Source organism: Mirounga leonina, unplaced genomic scaffold (genome assembly GCF_011800145.1).
Source record: "Mirounga leonina isolate KUSES-001 unplaced genomic scaffold, KU_Mleo_1.0 Mir_91, whole genome shotgun sequence".
NCBI lineage: Eukaryota > Metazoa > Chordata > Mammalia > Carnivora > Phocidae > Mirounga > Mirounga leonina.
Genome location: NW_023270839.1, coordinates 33946372 through 33968146, shown reverse-complemented (window position 1 = coordinate 33968146; position 21775 = coordinate 33946372). Strand labels below are relative to the sequence as shown.

At 37.0% G+C, this 21775-nt stretch overlaps 1 protein-coding gene and 1 non-coding gene across 2 annotated transcripts in view; one reads left to right on the top strand and one right to left on the bottom strand.

Moving 5' to 3' along the window:
- RNF111 (ring finger protein 111) overlaps window positions 1–21775 on the bottom strand; it is a 121183-nt gene that overhangs the window by 98006 nt on the left and 1402 nt on the right. The window lies entirely within an intron of this gene.
- Window positions 16064–16245, top strand: LOC118003794. Its single transcript, XR_004677427.1, has one exon. It is a non-coding gene; the product is annotated as a U2 spliceosomal RNA (small nuclear RNA).

Sequence of the window (21775 nt, the reverse complement as noted above, 5' to 3'; positions counted from 1 at the left end):
CTTAAAAATATAATCTTTAAAAAGAGGGAGAAAGAGATTAATTGTAAGTCTACATGTGGCATGGTCAAAACTTTCCACGCCTCTCTTCACTATGTAAAGAATATATGGGATCTAGGCTTTGAAATTAAAAACAAGGACAGGGACTTCTGAAAAGAAACAAATTGAACTGGTATGACAAACTGCACTAAATACTTCACATTCAAATACTTATAGGACCCACTTGCCCATACCTGCCTGGCAGTAGGCATCACCCTTTTACACACACAGACTTCACATTAGTTTTGATATACTATGTCATTTAAAAATATTTATTGACAACCAAGATATGCCAGATATTTGAGAAAAACCTGTAACATAAAAGAGACCAAGATGAACATTTTAAAAAATGACTATAGAGAGTAGACATAATTTAACAAATAAGGGGGGAATATATTTTAAAACCCTAATTATCTTCAGAAATTAAAAATGATACTGCATCCTTATAAGAAGAAAGGGATGCCATAAAGAAAAAGCAAGAAAGAATGCTTAGAAATTAAAATGATGGTTTCTGAAACTATAATTCAATAGGAAAGTTGAAAGATAAAGGCAAGAAAATCTTCCAGGATGTAAGACAAAAAGGAAAAGAAACAAGAAAGAAAAGATGAGTTATAGAGGACCAATCCTAGAAGTAAAATATCTAACAGAAGTTCCGGGAAGGGAGAACAAAGAATATAGAGAGAAGAAATCATGAAAGAAATGATTAGAAATCCCCAGAACTGAAGAAGAGTCACAAAATTCTAAAATTGTTTATTCTTTCATCTCTTGATGGACACTCAGATCATTTTCACCTTCTAGCTATTGTGGATAACACTGTATGAACATTCATTTACATATAGTTGTTTGAGTCCATTTTCAATTCTGTGGGGTATATACTTAAGAGTAGAATTGCTGGGTCATAAGTAATTATATGATTAGCTTTTTGGGTTTTTGTTCTTTTTTTTTAATGTAGGCTCCATGCCCAGAGTGGAGCCCAATGTGGTACTTGAACTCCTGACCCTGAGATGGAGACCTTAGCTGAGATCAAGAGCCAGATGCCTAACCAACAAAGACACCCAGGTGCTTCAAATGTTTATTTTTCAGTTTTTGTTTTATTAAGTAGGCTCCATGCCCAGTGTGGAGCCCAATGTGGGGCTTGAACTCATGACCCTGAGATTAAGACCTGAGCTGAGATCAAGAGTTGGACACTTAACCCAGTAAACCACCCAGGCGCCCTTATGATTAGCTTTTTGAAACACCATCAAGCTGTTTTCCATAGTGGCTGCACAATTTTACATTCCTTTCAACAATATATGAGGGTTTTCATTTCTCCGTATCCTTGCCAAACTTGTTAATGTCTCTTTTTTATTATGGTCACCCTAGTGGGTAGAAAGTGGGTAGTGGCATCTCAGTGTGGTTACACCTTGTTTCATTCTCTTAGTGGTTACCTTAGAAAGTAATCCTTACTTAACAAAACCTAATATTGTTACCTTTATTATCCTCCTGGGGAAGAATCCATAAATAGTTTAACATTTACCACATACACCACCCCCAGACACATGCACACCCATTATTTACAATGTTTTATTATGTATTATAACTGTATCATTTAAATGCCATAAGACATTAGTATTTGTTCACACCCCCTATTTTCGGAGTCAGTGTGATTTAGATTTATCATCATAATTATCATTTTCTTTGGTCATCATTGCTTTCTGCATCTGATCTTTCAAGATTTCCTTCTGCATGATGAGCAATTTATATTCTGTAATGCTTATCTCCTATTGACAATGTCTTACTTTCCTTTAAAATGTATTAATTTTGCCTTCATTATTGAAGTATTTCTAGGATGATAGTTATTTTCCACAGTACCATGAAGACATCATTTCGCTGTCTTTTGAAACTTGCATCATTGAGACGTCAGTGGTGAGTTTAATTACAGATTCTTCAAAGCTAATCTGTCTGTCTTCTAGCTATTTCAACATTTTTCTCTTTGTCTTGATTTACTAAAGTTTCATTGTTATGTGTTTAGATGAGGATTTATCTTTATATATTCAGCTTCGGCTTTGTAAGGCTTCTTGAATTAGTGGATTATCAGCAATCATGTCTTCAGAATATTGCCTCAGATCCATTTCTTCTCTTTGTCTTCTGGGACTCCAACTAAATATGTTAGATCCTCTCACTGCAGTCAGGTGCTAGGTTTCGGGCTCTTTATATTGTATTATTTACATAATATATTACTTATTAGCAGTAAATAATATAATAAATAAATAATAAAACAATGTATTATTTATACAATATCTAATTGCTCCCAGCTTCATTCTGGATAGTTTCTTCTGAAATTTATTCTAGTCACCTAATTCTCTCTTCAATTGTGACTAATATACTAAACCATTTTTTAAAATTTGGTATTATATATTTTCACTTCTGGAATTTCTATTTTTTCCCCACATCTGCTATATCACTTTTTTTTTCTTAAGAGAGAAGGAGGGACAGAGGGAGAGGGAGAGAGAGAATCTTAAATAGGCTCCACACCGAGCACAGAGCCCAATGTGGGGCTCAATCTCATAACCCTGAGATCATGACCTGAACTGAAATCAAGAGTTGGATGCTTAACTGACTAAGCCATCCAGGTGTCCTCAAGTTTGATTTTTGTCAATAATCATAGTTGTCTTACAAACTCTGTGCCTGATAATTACAATTTCTGGAGTCCCTGTGAATTGTTTCCTTCCTTTTGGTTTTCCTGCTCATTTTAACTCATAGCACCTTGTCTCTTTGTGTACTTCATCTTTTGTGTGTGTGTGTGTGTGTGCTTCTTTTTTTTTTTCTTAAAGATATTATTTTTTAACAGAGAGAGAGAGACAGCGAGAGAGGGAACACAAGCAGGGAGAGTGGGAAAGGGAGAAGCAGGCTTCCCGCCGAGCAGGGAGCCTGATGCGGGGCTTGATCTCAGGACCCTGGGATCATGACCCGAGCCGAAGGCAGACACTTAACGACTGAGCCACCCAGGTGCCCGTGTGTGTGCTTCTTCATCTTTAATTGTGTTCAGGACATTGTGTTTGAAATTTTACTTACAGAAATCATCTTAGATCTGTTATGTCTATGTACTATGTTATTATGGTTTTTTTTAAAGATTTTATTTATTTATTTGACAGAGAGAGAGAGAGAGAGAGATCGCAAGAGCAGAAACACAAGCAGGGGGAGTGGGAGAGGGAGAAGCAGGCTTCCAGTGGAGCAGGGAGCCTGATGCAGGACTCGATCCCAGGACCCTGGGATCATGACACGAGCTGAAGGCAGATGCTTAATGACTGAGCCACCCAGGCGCCCCTATGTTTATACATAATATAAACTCTGGTGGGGTGCCTGGGTGGCTCAGATGGTTAAGCGTCTACCTTCAGCTCAGGTCATAATCTAGGGGTCCTGGAATCAAGCCCTGCATCAAGCTCCCTGCTCAGTGGGGAATCTGCTTCTCCCTCTCCCTCTGCCCCTGCCCAGCTCGTGTTCTCTCTCTCTTTCTTTCTCAAATGAATAAAATCTTTTAAAAAATAATATAAACTCTGGAAAACAAAATAAACTTATGAGAAACAAAATAAACTTTTAATATTTCAGACAGAAGAAAAATAAGGCAGAAATGAAATGGAAAACAAAAATAATAGAAAAAAATGCACAACTTAGAAGAAATGGATAAATTCCTAGAAACATACAACCTACCAAGACTGAATCATGAAATTAAAAAATCTGAACAAACCAATTACTAAAAAGTAAATAGAATCAATAAAGCAAAAACCTTCCAACAAACAAAATCCAGGACCAGATGGCTTCATGGGTGAATTCTAACAAACAGTCAAAGAATGAGTAATACCAATTCTTCTCAAACTCTTCCAAAAGTGGAATAGGAGGGAACTCTTCCAAATTCATCTTATGAGGCCAGCATTATCCTGATTCCAAAACCAGACAAGGATACCACAAAAAAGAAAATTACAGGCCAATATCCTTGGTGAACATAGAAGCAAAAACTCTCAATTAAATATTAGCAAATCAAATTCAACAATACATTAAAAGGATTACATGCCATGATCAAGCAGGATTTATTCAGCAACATAAGGATGGCTCAACATCTGCAAATCTGTCAATGTGATATACCACATTAACAAAAAGAAGGAGAAAAATATGATCATCTCAATAGATGCAGGAAAGGAATTTGATAAAATTCAACATCCACTTATGATAAAAAGAACTCTAAACAAAGTGGGTATAGAGGGAATGTGCCTCAATATAATAAAGGCCATACACAACAAGCCCACAGCAATCGTCATACTCAGTGGAAAAGCTCTAAGTTCAGGAACCACACAAGGGTGTTCACTCCAACACTTTTATTCAACATTGTATTAGAAGACCTAGTCACAGTAATTAGGCAAGAAAAATAAACACAAGGCATCTAAATTGGTAAGAAGAAGTAAAACTGTCACTATTTGCAGATGACATGATATTGTATATAGAAAATCCTAAAGACTCTATCAGAAAACTGTTAGAATAAAATAATTCAGTAATGTTGCAGGATACAAAATCAATACATAAAAATCAGTTGCATTTCTTTACACTAATTACAAGTTATCAGAAAAAGAAATGAAGAAAACAATCCAATTTACAGTTATATCAAAAAGAATAATATACCTAGGAATAAATTTAACCAAGGAGGTAAAAGACTTCTATATGGACACTAGGGATTAAGGAAAAAAATTGAGGCGGACACAATTTAAGTGGAAGGATATTCCATGCTCATGAAGTGGAAGAACTAGTATTGTTAAAATGTTCATGCTACCCAAAGCAATCTAGATTCAATGAAATCCTGATCAAAATTCCAATGACGGGTGGGAGGATGGGTTAGCCTGGTGATGGGTATTAAAGAGGGCATGTTCTGCATGGAGCACTGGGTGTTATATGCAAATAGTGAATCATGGAACACTACATCAAAAACTAATGATGTAATGTATAGTGATTAACATAACATAATAATAAAAAAAGAGAAAAAAATTCCAATGGCATTTTTCACAATCCTAAAATTTATATGGAGTCACAAAAGATCTGGAATAGCCAAAGCAACCTTGAGAATGAAGAACAAAGTTGGAGGCATCCTCCTCCTTGATTTCAAACTCTATTACAGTTGCTCCTTGAACAACACAGGGGTTAGGAGCACCAATTCCCAGGCAGTGAAAAATCCATGTATAACTTTGGACTCCCCAAAACTTAGCTACTAATAGCCTACTATTGACAGGAAGTCTTACTGAAAATATAAACAACACATATTGTGTATGTTATATGTATTATATACTGTACTACTATAATAAAGTAAGCTAGAGAAAAAAATGTTATTAAGAAAACTATGAGGGGGCGCCTGGGTGGCTCAGTCGTTAAGCATCTGCCTTCGGCTCAGGTCATGATCCCAGGGTCCTGGGTTCGAGCCCCACATCGGGCTCCCTGCTCAGCAGGAAGCCTGCTTCTCCCTCTCCCACTCCCCCTGCTTGTGCTCCCTTCTCTCGCTGTGTCTCTCTCTGTGAAATAAATAAATAAAATCTTAAAAAAAAAGAAGAAAAAGAAAACCATGAGGAAGAGAAAATACATTTACAATACTATACTGTATAGAAAAAACTGCATATAAGTGAATCCGTGCAGTTCAAACTCATGTTCAAGGGTCAACTTAGAAAGCTATAGTAATCAAAACAGTATGGTATTGGCATAAAAAGACACATAGATCAATGGAACAGAATAGAGAGCCCGGAAATAAGCCCACAAATATATGGTCAATTAAGTTAGAACAAAGGAGTCAAGAATATACAATGGGGAAAAGATAGTCTCTTCCATAAATGGTGTTGGGAAAACTGAATAGCCACATGCAAAAGAATAAAACTAGAACACTATCTTACACCATACACAAAAATAAATTAAAAATGGATTAAAGATTTGAACATAAGACCTGAAACCATAAAACTCCTATAAGAAAACATTGGTGGTATCAAAAGGAATGAAATCTTGCCATTTGCAACGATGTGGATGGAACTGGAGTGTATTATGCCCAGCGAAATAAGTCAAACAGAGAAAGACATGTATCATATGACCTCACTGATATGAGGAATGCTTAATCTCAGGAAACAAACTGAGGGTTGCTGGAGTGGTGGGGGGTGGGAGGGATGGAGTGGCTGGGTGACGGACACTGGGGAGGGTATGTGCTATGGTGAGTGCTGTGAATTGTGTAAGACTGTTGAATCACAGACCTGTACCTCTGAAACAAATAATACATCATATGTTAAAAAAAAAGAAGAAGATAGCAAGAAGGTAAAAATGAAGGGGGGGAAATCAGAGGGGGAGATGAACCATGAGAGACTATGGACTCTGAGAAACAAACTGAGGGTTCTAGAGGGGAGGGGGTGGGGGTATGGGTTAGCCTGGTGATGGGTATTAAAGAGGGCACATTCTGCATGGAGCACTCAGTGTTATACGCAAACAATGAATCATGGAACACTACATCAAAAACTAATGATGTAATTTATGGTGATTAACATAATAAAAAAAAGAAAACATTGGTGGTAAGTTTAATATAGGTCTTGGTGATGATTTTTAAAATCTGACACTGAAAGTAAAAGTAACAAAAGCAAAAATAAACAAGTGAGATTACATAAAAACTAAAAAGTTTCTGAACAGCAAAGAAAGCAATCAACAAAATAAAAAGGGGGTGCCTCAGTGGCACAGTTGGTTAAGTATCCAACTCTTGGTTTCGGCTCAGGTCATGATCTCCTGGTTGTGGGATTGAGCCCCACCTGGGACTCTGTGCTCAGTGTGGTGTGTTTCAGATTCTTTCTACCTCCCCATCTGCCTCTCCCTGCTTCCTTACATGCACTCACACACGCGCTCTCTCTCTCTCAAATAAATAAATAAAATCTTTAAAAATAAATAAAAATAAAAAATCAATCTACTGAATGGGAGAAAATATTTGCAAATCATATATACTGATAAGGGGTTAATATCCACAATACATAAATACACATACAATTCAATAGCAAAAAACCCTCAAACAATGCAATGAAAAAAATGAACAGAGGACCCGAATACACACTTCTCCAAATAAGACATACAGATGGCAAACAGACAAATGCAAAGATGCTCAACATCACTAATTTATCAGGAAAATGCAAATAAACCATAATAAGATATCACCTCACATCGGTCAGAATGACTAGTATAAAAAGACAAGAAATAACAAGTGTTGGAGAGGATGTGGAGAAAAGGGAACCCTTGTACACTGTGGGTAGGAATATGAATTGGTACAGCCATTATGGGAAACAGTACATAGGTTCCTAAGAAAATTAACAATGAAACTAACATATATGATCGAGCAACTCCACCTCTGGGTATTTATCCAAAGAAAATAAAAACAACTTGAAAAGATATATGTATCCTCATGTTCACTGCAGCACTATTTACAGTAGCCAAGATGTGGAAACAACCTAAATGTCCACTGACGGATGAATGTATAAAGACATTGTGGTATATATACACAATGGAATATTATTAGCACATACAAAAAAAGGAAATCTTGCCATTTGTGACAACAGATGAAACTTTGCCTGCATTATGCTAAGTGAAATAAGTCAGAGAAAGATGAATACTATATAATCTCTCTTATATGAGTAATCTAAAGAAAGAAACAAACAAAAACAAGCTCATAGATACAGAGAACAGATTGGTGGTTGCCAAAGGCAGGGGTTGGGAGGATGAGAGAAATGGGAAAAGGGCCCAAAAGATAAAAACAAACACACATACACAAAACAACAAAACCCACAAAAATAGCAGAAATCAATGAGAAAACAAAAGTATAGGAATCAGTGGAACCTGGTTCTTTAAGAGTATCAGTAATACAGATAAACCACTAACCAGACTATTTAAGGATTAATAAAAGAGAGAAGAAATAAATTGCCAACATCAGGAATGACAAAAAGGACATCACTTCAGATCCATACATGGACTTCGTTGTTTTAGAAATTCCCTAAAGAAAACTTGAGGGCCAGATGACTTCTCTGGTGAATTCTATAAAATGCTTAAGGAAGAAAGAATACCAATCGTACACAAACTCTTGTAGATAATACAAAAGTGAATACATCTCAACTCATTTATGGGGCCAGCATTACCCTAAAACCAAGAGCAAAAATATTAAAAGAAAATTTAGGCCAACAACCCTCATGAACGTAGATGTCTAAATCTTTAACAAAATTTTAGTAAATCAAATCTAGCCATATATAAAAATGGATAATATATCATGAACAAGTGCATTTTATCACAGGAATACATGGTTGGTTTAATAAGATATCAGTTAATGTAATTCATCATATCACACTAAAAAAAGAAAAGTGATCATCTCTAAAGATTAAAAAAAATCACTTGACAAAATTCAACACCCTTTCATGATAACTTACAGCAAACTAAGAATGGGAAAAAAAATTCTAAATCATTCTAAAACAAGGCATCTTTAAAAAACCTTCAGCTAATATCAGAGTTAATAGTAAAAGACTAACACCTTTTCCCCTAACACAAAAACAAAGTGAATGTCATAAACTCTGAATCTACCTTTAGCTTTGCAATTAGAGTCCATGTTTCCCTCCTCTGTATCAATAAACTTATGTTTATAACCACTATTAGAGCACTTATGATATTTTATTTAATCCATTTACCCTTCTGTCTCTCACTACTGTGACCTTGTAAAGGCTAAGTCCTTTGTTTTACTCATCTCTGTATGAATGTTTAAGAGATGTAATGGGTCTTAAGGATCATCTAATTCAGTCATCCTATTTCCCACTAGAGGAAAGTAAACCCTAGAGAGATTAAATAACTTGTCCAATATCCTATTAGCAACTTAGTTGGTAGTAATAATCAACTGTGTCTTTTCATCTAAGAGGTACCACCTCTTTGAACTGATCAGTAAGTAAAGTAGGCTTTATTCACATTTTAAGTGAGAAAATTATCTAGGAGTTTCATTACTTGCCCAGAGTCAATATTATATGTTAAAACAAGGAGCACACAAAGACAAAAGTTGTTTCACATTAAAAATATTTTTGTTGTTGTAGGATGAATATTTTCCACTGCTCCATTTTTGGACTGTGCAACAAAAACCTGTCTTAACGATGAGAAAATAAGCTTAGAGATGCAATCTAAGAATCTGAAACTATGACTATATATGAAGATGTAACGTACTCATTAATTCCTTGCTACAAGTGCCACTTTAAACAAACCATCTCTTGTGTGTGTGCAAACATTCCCATCCCTATTCTCTAATTGTATTTGTGATAGCTTACATGAATACAAATAGTATCAGGGTAGAAATTTAAAAAGATTAACATTTTAGAAAAACAATGACACAGGAGGATAGCAAAATTCAGCCTGAAGCAATTATGAGAGGATACAAGAAATACATACCATAGAATCCTGGACAATTTTTAGATGTGAGCCACAAGTTTAGCTTTAGATTCCTTTCAGTCAAAGCCAATAAGTAAACATAATCAGTTACAAGATTCACAAGAGTCATTATGGTAATATGTCTCAGAAGCAGCAGAAATTTTCCTTATATTGAAACCTGAAAGAAATATTATCATTAAAGGGACACTGTGTGAAAATAATCATTCTTAACAACATCCCTACAATAATTACCATAGTGAGTTTCGTGAAGGAAAGGAAGCTGGGGTGACCTATAGCACAGTGAGATCCATAACTCTTTAAGAAAGGAGGTGAGGGGTGCCTGGGTGGCTCAGTTGGTTGAGCATCTGACTCTTGGTTTTGGTTCAGGTCGTGATCTCAGGGTCCTGAGATTGAGGCCCATGTCAGGTTCCACACTCAGCAGGGAGTCTGCTCGAGGTTTTCTCTCTCCCTCTCCCTCTGCCCCTCACCCTGCTCTCTTTCTCTCTCTCTCTAAAATAAATAATCTTAAAAAGAAAGGAAGGAAGAAAGGAAAGAAGGAAGGAAGGAAGGAAGGGAGTGAGTTTGGGGTGCCTTGCTGGCTCAGTTGGTAGAGCCTGTGACTCTTGATCTCAAGGTTGTGAGTTCAAGCCCCACACTGGATGTAGAGATTACTTTAATTAATTAATTAATTAATTTTAAAAAAAGAAAGGAGGTGAGCTCAACTAAAAGTAAACATATGAGAGGGAGGCTGATACAGAAGCCAAAGTGTGAGTCTGGTAATAATAATCTCCCATAATCTCTTACTACAAAAATCTTCTAGGAGGTTTAGGACCATGTGCTCTCTCACCAAGTCAATACACAAGCTTTGCAAGAGGGTTCTTCTATATGTAAAACCTCCTGAATATCATCCCCTCCTGTCCTATGGGTATTTATAGCTTATCTGAAATCCAAAGACTGAGTAAGACAAAGACCATGGATTTTAGAACACTCTGCTACTAGTCATAAAGAGATCAGTTATTGCATGACATAGAGAAGCAATACTATTCCTACAGTACCATGTACATGAGGAAACTTGTTACATGTGAGAAGGGTTTTAATAGTTATGTCTTGAGTAACCAAAGACAAGGTTTTCTAAAGAACCAACCTTACAAAAGAGATGGGAGACATATTAATTTGTGTGATGAATTCATGAATGTTCACTATACTTTTTCCACTTTTGTCTATGTTTGAAATTTTCCATAAAAACTGAAGAAAATATAATTATGTTGAAGATCCTCAAAGAGATCAATGAAGAAGTAACATTTGTTTATGAAAAATAACAAGAAATTATAAAACAGAAATAAAACAAGAATAGATGGATACAAAATACAATTAGAAATCCCGTAAATAGGGGTGCCTGGGTGGCTCAGCTGTTAAGCGTCTGCCTTCGGCTCAGGTCATGATCCCAGAGTCCTGGGATCGAGCCCCACATCGGGCTCTCTGCTCGGCCGGGAGTCTGCTTCTTCCTCTCCCACTCCCCCTGCTTGTGTTCCCTCTCTAGCTGTCTCTATCTCTCTCTGTCAAATAAATAAAATAAAATCTTTAAAAAAAAAAAAGAAATCCCATAAATAGAAAAAGTAGTAATAGAAATTTACAAGAAACCCCCAAACAACCCAATTATAAATGGACAAAGATTTGAATAGCTATTTTACAAAAGAAGATATATGAATGGCTGGAATAAGCACATGGAAAGATGTTTAACATATTAATCATCAGGGAAATGCAAATTAAAATGTCAACAAAATACCACTTCACACCCACTAGTATGGTTATAATAAAAAAGACAGACAATAACAAGTGTTGGAAAAGATATGGAGAAATAGGACCCTCATATGCTGCTGATGGGTATATACATGGTACAGCTACTATGGCAGTCTCTTAGAAATTAAACATAAATTTACAATAAAACCCAGCAATTCCACTCCTAGATGTCTATCCAAGAAAATGAGAACAAGTACAAAGACTTGTACACAAATGTTCATAGCAGCATTATTCATAATAGTTTAAATTGGAAACAATCCAAATGTCTATCAACTAGCATAGAGATAACCATAATGTGGTAGTTGTATCTATATAACGGATCACTGTCAGCAGTATAAAGGAACAAACAACCGATACAGGCTACAAAATGAATAAATCTCAAAGAACCTAGATGCATAACACATGCTGTATAATTTCATTCATATGAAATGTCCAGAAAAGGCAAATCTATAGAAATATAAAGTATATTAGTGGTTGCCTAGGGCTGGGATGTGGGAACAAGGGTGACTTCAAATTGGCATGAGGGATTATTTTGGTGTGATAGAATGTTCTAAAACTGGATTATGAGGACAGTTGTACAACTTTATCAATTTACAAAAAATCATTGAATTGTATAGTTTAAATGGTATGCAAATTTGCTATAGATTGAATGTTTGTGTCCCCCCCATTCATATGTAAGCAGAGTCCTCATGAATAGGATTAATGCTCTTATAAAAGAGGATCCAGAGAGCTCTCTTCATCCTTTCTGACCTCACCAGACACTGAATCTGCTGGCCCCTTGATCTTGGACTTCTGAGCCTCCAGAAAAGTGAGAAAAAAATTTCTGTTCTTTCTTAGCCACTCAGTCTATGGTGGTTTTCTTATAGCAGCCCAAAGGGACTAAAACAAAATTATACCTCGATGAAGCAACTATTAACAGTTTCTTATGTATTCTTCCAGATACGTCTAGATGTTTACATACGTAATTATACACATTATTTTTCCCTCACAAATTATAGCATACCATTCAAACTATCTTCCAGTGTCTAGTTCTGTTTGATTTTTAAGAAAGATCCTGTAGATCTTTCCATAGTAGTATATGCATTGATCCATCATTTTTATAAATATGTACTGAGCATTCTGCTATATAACCATACCACTAATGAATTTTTAGATTATTTCCATCAATTTTGCTATTGTAAATAATGCCACAGTAAATATCTTGGTGCATGTGCATATTTCATATAAGTGTGCTATTACCTACAAGAATGCATTATTACCTATGAGTAGAATTTCTGGGCCAAAGGGTCCATGCATTGTAATTTTGTTATATGTTTTCAAATTGATCTCCATACAGGTGAATTTACAGTCCAGTCAGCAATGCATGAGGATATACTGACAACACATTTTTGACAATACAACTTAACAAACCTTTAATCTCCATGCCAACCTAAAATGTTATGACAAAAAAAGGCACTTTACATTAGCTTGTCTCTTAGAAGAACAGAAATTCTCTTTCCACTTGGAACAACCTTATGTGAAACTTTGATAACTTTGTGAATGGGACAAATTCCTCAAAAAACACAAATTACCAAAGCTCACTCAAGTAGAAATAAACTACCCGAAGAGTCACATATCTTGAAGAAATTGATTTTGTACTTAAAAACTTCATACACACACACACACACACACACAAAAGAAATTCTAGACTTGGAGGGCTTCAATGAGGAACTCTGCCTAACATTTAAGGAAAACATGATATTAGTTCTATGTATACTTTAGCAAAAATACAAGATAAAGAAATATTTCCCAAATCATTTTGTGGGACCAGCATTACCTTGACATCAAAAGCAGATAAAAACATTACAAGAAAGAAAACTTCATATCCCATAAAAATAGATTAAAAAATCCCTAACAATGGGGTGCCTGGCTGGCTCAGTGATAGAGCACATGACCCCTAATCTCAGGGCCATGAGTTTGAGCCCCACATTGTGGGTAGAGTTTACTCAAAGAAAAACCTTAACAAAATATTAATATAATCCAGCAATCTTTAGAAGAATAATATATAATTTACGGAACAAAAATAATTTTTAGGAAAATTTAAATTTTCCAATTGGAGATTACCAAAAGAGAGCAAGGTTGACTCAATATGCAAAAACAAATCAATTGAGTTAACCATATCAAAGACTAAAAAAGAAAAACCATATGATCATCCAATAGACACAGAACAATTATTTAACAAAATTCAACATCCAGGGCTCCTGGGTGACTCAGATGGTGAAGTGTCTGCATTCAGCTCAGGTCATGATCTCCAGGTCCTGGGATTGAGCCCCATGTTGGGCTCCCAGCTCAGCAGGGAGTCTGTTTCTCCCTCTCCCTCTGCCTCTCCACCTGCTTGTGCTCTCTCTGTCAAGGATCTCAAAGAGCAAAATGATTTTCAAAAAGGAGAACAAATTTGGGGACTCACGCTATCTAATTTCAAGAGTTATTATAAGGCTACAATAACCAAGACAGTCTGGTAATCCTGTAAGGATAGACACGTAGCTCAATGGAGCACAATGGTGTCCAGAAATAGATCAACTGAGTTTCTTTCTCTGAAAAAAAAAGAAAAAAAGATTTATTTGTCAGAGAGAGAGAGCACAAGCAGGGGGAGCGACAGGCAGAGGGAGAAGCAGGCTCCCTGCTGAGCAAGGAGCCCAACATGGGACTAGATCCCAGGACCCCTGGATCATGATCTGACTGAAGGCAGACGCTTAACTGACTGAACCACCCAGGCATCCTAGATCAACTGAGTTTCAACAATGTTGCCAAGATAATTCAACAAGGAAAGAATAGTTTTTTCAACAAACGGTGATAAGACAATTATACTTCCACATTAAAACGAATTTTGACTGTTACCTCACACCATATAAAAAATTAACTCAAAATGGATCAGAGGCTTAAGAGCTAAAACTTAATACTTTAAGAGGGGGCACCTGGCTGGCTCAGTTGGTGAAGCACGTGACTCTTGATCTCAGCGTTGTAGGTTTGAGCCCCACATTGGGTGCAGAAATTACTTAAAAAATAAAACCTTAAAAAAAAAAACACAACACTTTTAGGAGAAGACATCAGACAAAATCTTTGTGACCTTGGGTTAGGCAAATGTTTCTTAGCTAAGATGCAAAAAGCATGAATCATGAAAAGAAATGACAGACTGGACATCCTTAAAGTTTAAAAGTCCTGACATTTGAAAGTATCCCTCATAAAACGATGGTATGAGTTAGAAACCAAGAGAAAATATTCAAAAGACACATATATAAAAAAGGAGTTATATGCATAGTATTAAAAAAACCCATTAAAACCTAGTAATAGTGAGACAACCCAATTTTTTAAATGAACAACAACAAAAAGATTTGAACACTTCATCACATACTGATGGCAAATTAGCACATGAAAACATATTCAAAGTTATTAGTCATTACAGAAATGTAAATTAAAACAACAACACTACATAACTACTAAAATGGTTAAAATGAAAAAGACTGTCCATATTCATATTAAGTCCTAATAAGGATTTAGAGCAACTGAAACCCTCAGATATTGCTGGTGGGGATGCAAAATAGCATATCTAGAAAACAGGTTGGCAGTTTCTCCTGAAGTTAAACATACAATTACCATACTACCCTTTTTTGGTATCTACCCCCACCTCAAAATGAAAACATATGTCCACACAAGTACCTGTATGTTAATGTTTACAGCTGCTTTATTCATAATATTAAAATTAAAAACAACTCAAATTTGAGCCCATCAACTGGCTTCATACTATATGATTCCATTTATATGGTAAACTGGAAAAGGCAAAACTATAGTAACAGAAATCAGATCAATGGTTGCCAGGACCTGGGAATTCACCAGTGTTCTCTTCCAGGACTGATTTCATCTCTTATATTTAAATACTAATCCATTTGGAATGTATCCTGGTATTAGACATTGATTCCCTTTAGTTATTAAAAGTCCCAACTTTTGATAACACATTATTACATACTTAATAAAACAGCTAAAATTTTAAAAAGTGAAAATACCAAACACTGGCAAGAATATGGAAAACCTAGATGTCTTATAAATTGCTGGTAGAAATATAAAATGGTAAAGCCACACCAGAAGAGTTTGGAAGTTTATTAAAAAACGAAACATACATACAACATGACTTTTTGTTCTCTACTATTGGAAGCTCTTTTTATATCAGGGATACTAAGCTTTTGTTTTTGACATGCCATTCACGCTCCTGGGCATTTGTCCCAGAGAAATGACTAGAGTTCACACAAAAACCAAACTGTGGTACGTTCATACGATGGGAAACTACTCAGCAACAAAAAGGAACAAACTATAAATACATGCAACAGCTTGGATCTCTAGGGACTTACGCTGAGAAAAAAAAGACAATTTCAATGGGTCCCATATTCTATGATTCCATTTGTGTAACATTCTTCAAGTGAAAAAATTATAGAGATGGAGGACAGATTAGTAGTTGCCAGGGGTTAGGCTTGTGGGGGTGGGAGAAAGGAGTGGGTGTGACTATAAAGAAGTGGCACAGGGAGATATTTGTGTGATGGAATAGTTCTGGGTCTTCACTGAAGTGTATCAAGAATCTTTGTATGAGATAAAAATAGCATGGAAATATACACACCCATTGTACCAATATCAATGCCTGATTTTGATATTGTAGTATAGTTACAAGAGGTGTAATGATTTGGAGAAACTGGATAAGGGGTCATGGGAACACTCTGTACTATCTTTGTAATTTCCTGTGAATTTATAATTATTTTAAAACAAAAAAAATTAAGCAATCACTTCTCGGTCTTTTGGCTAAGATCAAGTGTAGTATTTGCTCTTTTCAGTTTAATATATGATACGTCCTCTGAGGACAATATATTAAATGGATTTTTGGAGCAGGGAGATGGAATAGGAAATTGTGCACTCCATGTATCGACCTGGTATTGCAGTACCTCCAGGAACAGTGCAGCCCCTCAGGGGAAATACCCAGGTGTCTAAGTTCAGCTGGAGCTGTGGGGGGTTGTTTATCTGAGATCATGTGTGTTGGATGCTTCCGCCTTCTAGTGTCTGGTCTGGAGGCTTGTGTCTGGCTTCCTGGAGGCATAGGTATATATACGCACTATGGTCTTCTATTTATTTATTTAAAGATTTTATTTATTTATTTGAGAGAGAGAGGAGGAGAGAGAATATGAGCAGGGGGAGGAAAAGAGGGAGAGAGACAAGCAGACTGTGCACTGACTGCTGAGCCCTATGCGGGGCTTGATCCCTTGACCCAGAGATCATTTTCTGAACTGAAACCAGGAGTCAGATGCTTAACCCACTGAACCACCTAGGCACCCTTACCCATTCTACTATTAACTGACATTTGTTGGGTTTCTAGGTTGGGGCTATTACAAATACTGCTGCTATGTGTATTTGTTTTCCCATAAACTATATACTTAAGAGTGAATTTCTGGGTCAAAAGATATGTGGTTCTGTAAATTTATTAGATAATTTTAAACCGCTTTCTAAAGTAGTTGTATCCATTTTTACTCCGACTTAATGCCGCTTCCAATTACTCCACATCTTTGCCAACACTTGGTATTGTTAGTTTCTCTGATTTAGGCATTATGCTGGGGTATAAAGAGGTATCATTGTAGTTTTAATATATAATTTCCTGATTACTAATGAGATTGTGTGTGTTTGTGTGTGCATGCCATCTGACTTTTCTCTTTGGTGTAGTATGTTTTTAGACTTGATCATTTTGGGGGCACCTGGGTGGCTCAGTCAGTTAAGCATCTGCCTTCGGCTCAGGTGATGATCTCAGGGTTCTGGGATGGAGCCCTGTGTCAGGCTCTCTGCTCGGGGGGAGTCTGCCTCTCCCTCTCCCTCTGCTCTTTCCCCCAAAATTCTCTCTCAAACAAATAAATAAAATCTTTTTTTTTTTTTTTTTAAGATTTTCATTTCTTTTTTGACAGCAAGAGAGACCGCGAGAGAGGGAACACAAGCAGGGGGAGTGGGAGAGGGAGAAGCAGGCTCCCCGCGGAGCAGGGAACCCGATGCGGGGCTCGATCCCAGGACTCCAGGATCATGACCTGAGCCAGAGGCAGATGCTAAATGACTGAGCCACCCAGGCACCCCACAAATAAATAAAATCTTAAAAAAAAAAAGACTTGACCATTTTTTTCCCACTGACTTGGTATCTTAATTTGTAGGAGTTCTTTGTAGATTATGGTTATGTACCCACTATTGGTTGTATGTGTTACAAATATCTCTCACTCCATGGTTTCCCTTCTATTCTCTTAATGGTAGCTTCTGATAAGCGGAAATTCTTAATTTTAATGTCGCCAAATACATCATTTTTTTCCTTTGTAGTCAGTGCTTTTGTATCCCTTTTTCTTTTCTTTTTTTTTTTTAAAGATTTTATTTATTTATTTGAGACAGAGAGAATGAGAGACAGAGAGCATGAGAGGGAGGAGGGTCAGAGGGAGAAGCAGACTCCCCGCTGAGCAGGGAGCCCGATGCGGGACTCGATCCCGGGACTCCAGGATCATGACCTGAGCCAAAGGCAGTCGCTTAACCAACTGAGCCACCCAGGCGCCCCTCCCTTTTTCTTTTTTTAAGATTTCTTTATTTGTCAGAGGGAGCACAAGCAGGAGGAGCAGCAGGCAGAGGGAGAAGCAGGCTCTCCGCTGAGCAGGGAGCCTGATGCGGGGCTCGTTTCCAGGACCCTGGGATCATGACCTGAACTGAAGGCAGAGGCTTAACCGACTGAGCCACACAGGCGTCCCAGTGCTTTTGTATCCTTATAGTTTTTTTCCTAATCCAAGGTCATGATAATATTCTTCTAATATGATCTTTGAGGAGAGACAAACCTGAGGGCTGACCCTCAAATCATCAAGTGACCCTGCTTGAGCTGGGACATTAACCTTCTGCCCTGATGCTGGGATTTACACCATTGGCTCCCCTGGTTCTCAGGCCTTTAGACTTTGGTTGGAATTACACCACTGACTTTCCTGGGTGTAAGGCCAGGAAATCTTCTTTTACTTCTTTTTTAATAATTATTATTATTTTAAGTAGCCTCCATATCCAGCATGGAGCCCAACCCAGGGCTTGAATTCAGGACCCCGAGATCAGGACCTGAGCTGAGATCAAGAGTTGGATGCTTAACTTCTGAGCCAGCCAGGTGCACCAGGAAATCTTGATCCATAGATTCAAGAAGTTCGACAAAACCCAAGTAGGATACATTTTTTAAAACCATACATCAGGACAGAACTTCAGATTGCAGATGGAAGATCTTGGGATTTCTTAGCCTCCATAACTGTGTGAGATTATATATATATATATATACAATCTCTCTCCACACACACACACACAAATATGTCTCCTATTGGTTCAAGTTTTCTCTGGAGAACCATAATACATATAAACCTAAAAGTAATAACATTTTGTTAATGGATTAAATATTTCAGATAAATGATTGTCAGTCTAGATTAAAAACAACAACTGTATGTTACTTAGAAAAGCGTATCTTAAAAACATGCAAAAGGAGGCACCTGGGTGGCTCAGTCAGTTAAGCGTCTGACTCTTGATCTCAGCTCAGGTCTTGATTTCAGAGTCATGAATTCAAGCCCCATGTTGGGCCCCATGCTGGGCTCAACACTGGGTATGGAGCCTACTTAAAGAAAAAAATTAAAAACATGCAAAAAGCAAGGCACCTGGGTGGCTCAGTTGGTTAAGTGTCTGTCTTTGGCTCAGGTTGTGATCCCAGAGTCCTGGGATCGAGCCCCGCATCAGGCTCCTTGCTCAGTGGGGAGTCTGTTTCTCCCTCTGCCTGCCGCTCCCCCCGCTTGTGCTCTTTCTCTGTCAAATAAATAAATAAATAAAATTTTTAAAAAAAACATGCAAAAAGCTTGAAGGCAAAAGTTTGGAAAAAGACACACTTTGTAAACTCTACCCTAGAGAAAGCTGGTAAAGCATTCAAGCAAAATAAAAACTACTAAAGATAAAAGGCTCACTTAATTATGAAGGTGTAAAAACTGTATATTTGTATACATCTAATAACAAAGTCTTAAAATACATGAGGTAACATTTGACAGTTCTACAAACAAATCCACATTCTTGTGAAATTCTTTTTTTTTTTTTTAAAGATTTCATTTATTTACTTGTCACACAGAGAGAGAGAGAGAGACAGAGACAGAGACAGAGAGAGAGGGAGAGCAAAAGCAGGGGGAGCGGCAGGCAGAGGGAGAGGGAGAAGCAGGCTCCCCACTGAGCAGGGAGCCCAACATGGGGCTCAATCCCCGGACCCCAGGATCATGACCTGAGCCAAAGGCAGACACTTAACTGACAGCCACCCAGGCATCCCTTGTTGAGAAATTATTTTTTTTAATTTTTAAAAAAATTTTTATTATATTATGTTAGTCACCATACATTACATCATTAGTTTTCGATGTAGTGTTCCATGATTCATTGTTTGCATATAACACCCAGTGCTCCATGCAGTACGTGTCCTCCTTAATACCCATCACCAGGCTAACCCATCCCCCCACTCCCCTCCCCTCTAGAAACTTCAGTTTGTTTCTCAGAGTCCATAGTCCCTCATGGTTCATCTCCCCCTGCTGTGAAATTCTTAACACATCTCTCACAGTAATTAATATAACAAGACACAGAAAATAAGTAAGAAAAGAAAAGGTTTGAACTTTCTATTTTGTCAAGCATTTTTATTATTTTTGGGGGGCATTTATCTGATTTACCTCTTCTGTCATTACCAGAAGCTATACACTTTCCATTAGGGGAAGGACACGACATCTCAACGGCTGCCAATAGTAAATATCTGGGCCAAGCAGAGATATTTCAAGATGAGAAAGTTTTTAAAGCCTATTAGAAAGTGAGGGTAGGGAACAATGATATTGGACAGAAAGATGTTAAGCAGAGACTAAGGTCTCTCAAAAAAAAAAACAGAGTGAATAGTAGAAATTGGGCCTTAGCATTAGGAGGAAGGTAGAAAATTCTCTTTGGGAATGCAAATAAACTTTGGTGGAAAACAAGACATTGTAACAACAACAACAACAAAATGCAATGGATTTGAAATCATCCTGGATCTTCCTTTTACTAACTCTATACTCTTGGACCAGTTATTGACATTTTGAACCTCAGGTTTCTTGTCCATAAAATAAAGATCATTCTATCTAACCCTATAAGGGTTAAATTTTCCTATTATAGGCTCTCAGAGCACTGTGTCTATTTTCCTTCAAGCAATTTATTACTGAGAGTCTACATTGTGTTAGGAGCCCACACAATGGTGAACAAAATAGAGCAGGTTTATCATTATCTTCCTAGGACCTGGCAAGCCTAGCAGATAGTAAATATTCAACAGCTATTTCTTAAACGATGAGCTTATATAAAAACAAAAACAAAGCCCATAATGAGTGCAAAAGTATTCAGTAAATGGCAAGAGGCTTTCTACAATAAAATTCAGGTTATTATTACTTTTTAAGTAGTGTTCTTGATGCAGGAAAAAATATCATACTAAAGAAACATTCATTTAAAGGTGAATTACTGGGGTGCCTCAGCGTCTCAGTCGGTTAAGTGTCTGCCTTTGGCTCAGGTCATGATCTCAGGGTCCTGGGATCGAGCCCCGCATCAGGCTCCCTGCTCCTCGGGAAGCCTACTTCTGCCTCGCCCACTTCCCCTGCTTGTGTTCCCTCTCTCACTGTGTCTCTCTCTGTCAAATAAATAAATACTTTTGGGGTGCCTGGGTGGCTCAGTCAGTTAAGCGTCTGCTTTCAGCTCAGGTCATGATCCCAGGATCTAGGGATCAAGCCCCGCATCGGGCTCCCTGCTCAGCGGGAAGTCTGCTTTTCCCTCTCCCTCTCCCACTCCCCTGCTTGTGCCTTCTCTCTCTCTCTAATAACTAAATAAAATCTTTAAAATAAATAAATAATAAATAAAATCTTAAAAAAAATAAAGGTGAATTACTTAGATAAGTAATTTCAAAAACCAAAAATCATAGGTTAAATGACAAAATCAAATATTCTAGATGTTAAATGAAAAAATATTTTTTCCTCCATTTTATTTTCTATCACATAGAATTAGATTTATGTATTATGTATAGCTTCAAACTTATAAAAAGAATTTAAACAGTATACAATTAACAACCTTATGCCCTTCATCTGGATTTCCTAATTATTAAAATTTTTGCCACATTTGTTTCCTCAATTATTAACATTTTGCTACACTTACTTTAGTGATTTGTAACATATTGCCACATTTGTTCTCCCCATCCAAGCCATTTGAAAGTAAATTGCAGACAGAAAGATACTTCACTTCTAAGAACCTCAGCAAGTATGTCCTAAGAACCAAGACATTCGACATAACCATGATACAACATTCCAGATATTTAACACTGGTACAATAAAGCAATCTAATTTACAGTCAGATTTCCCAATTGTCTCAAATTTCCCAGTTGTTCATTTAGTAGCTTTTTTTGATCCAGAATCCAAACAATCACACGAAATTTAGT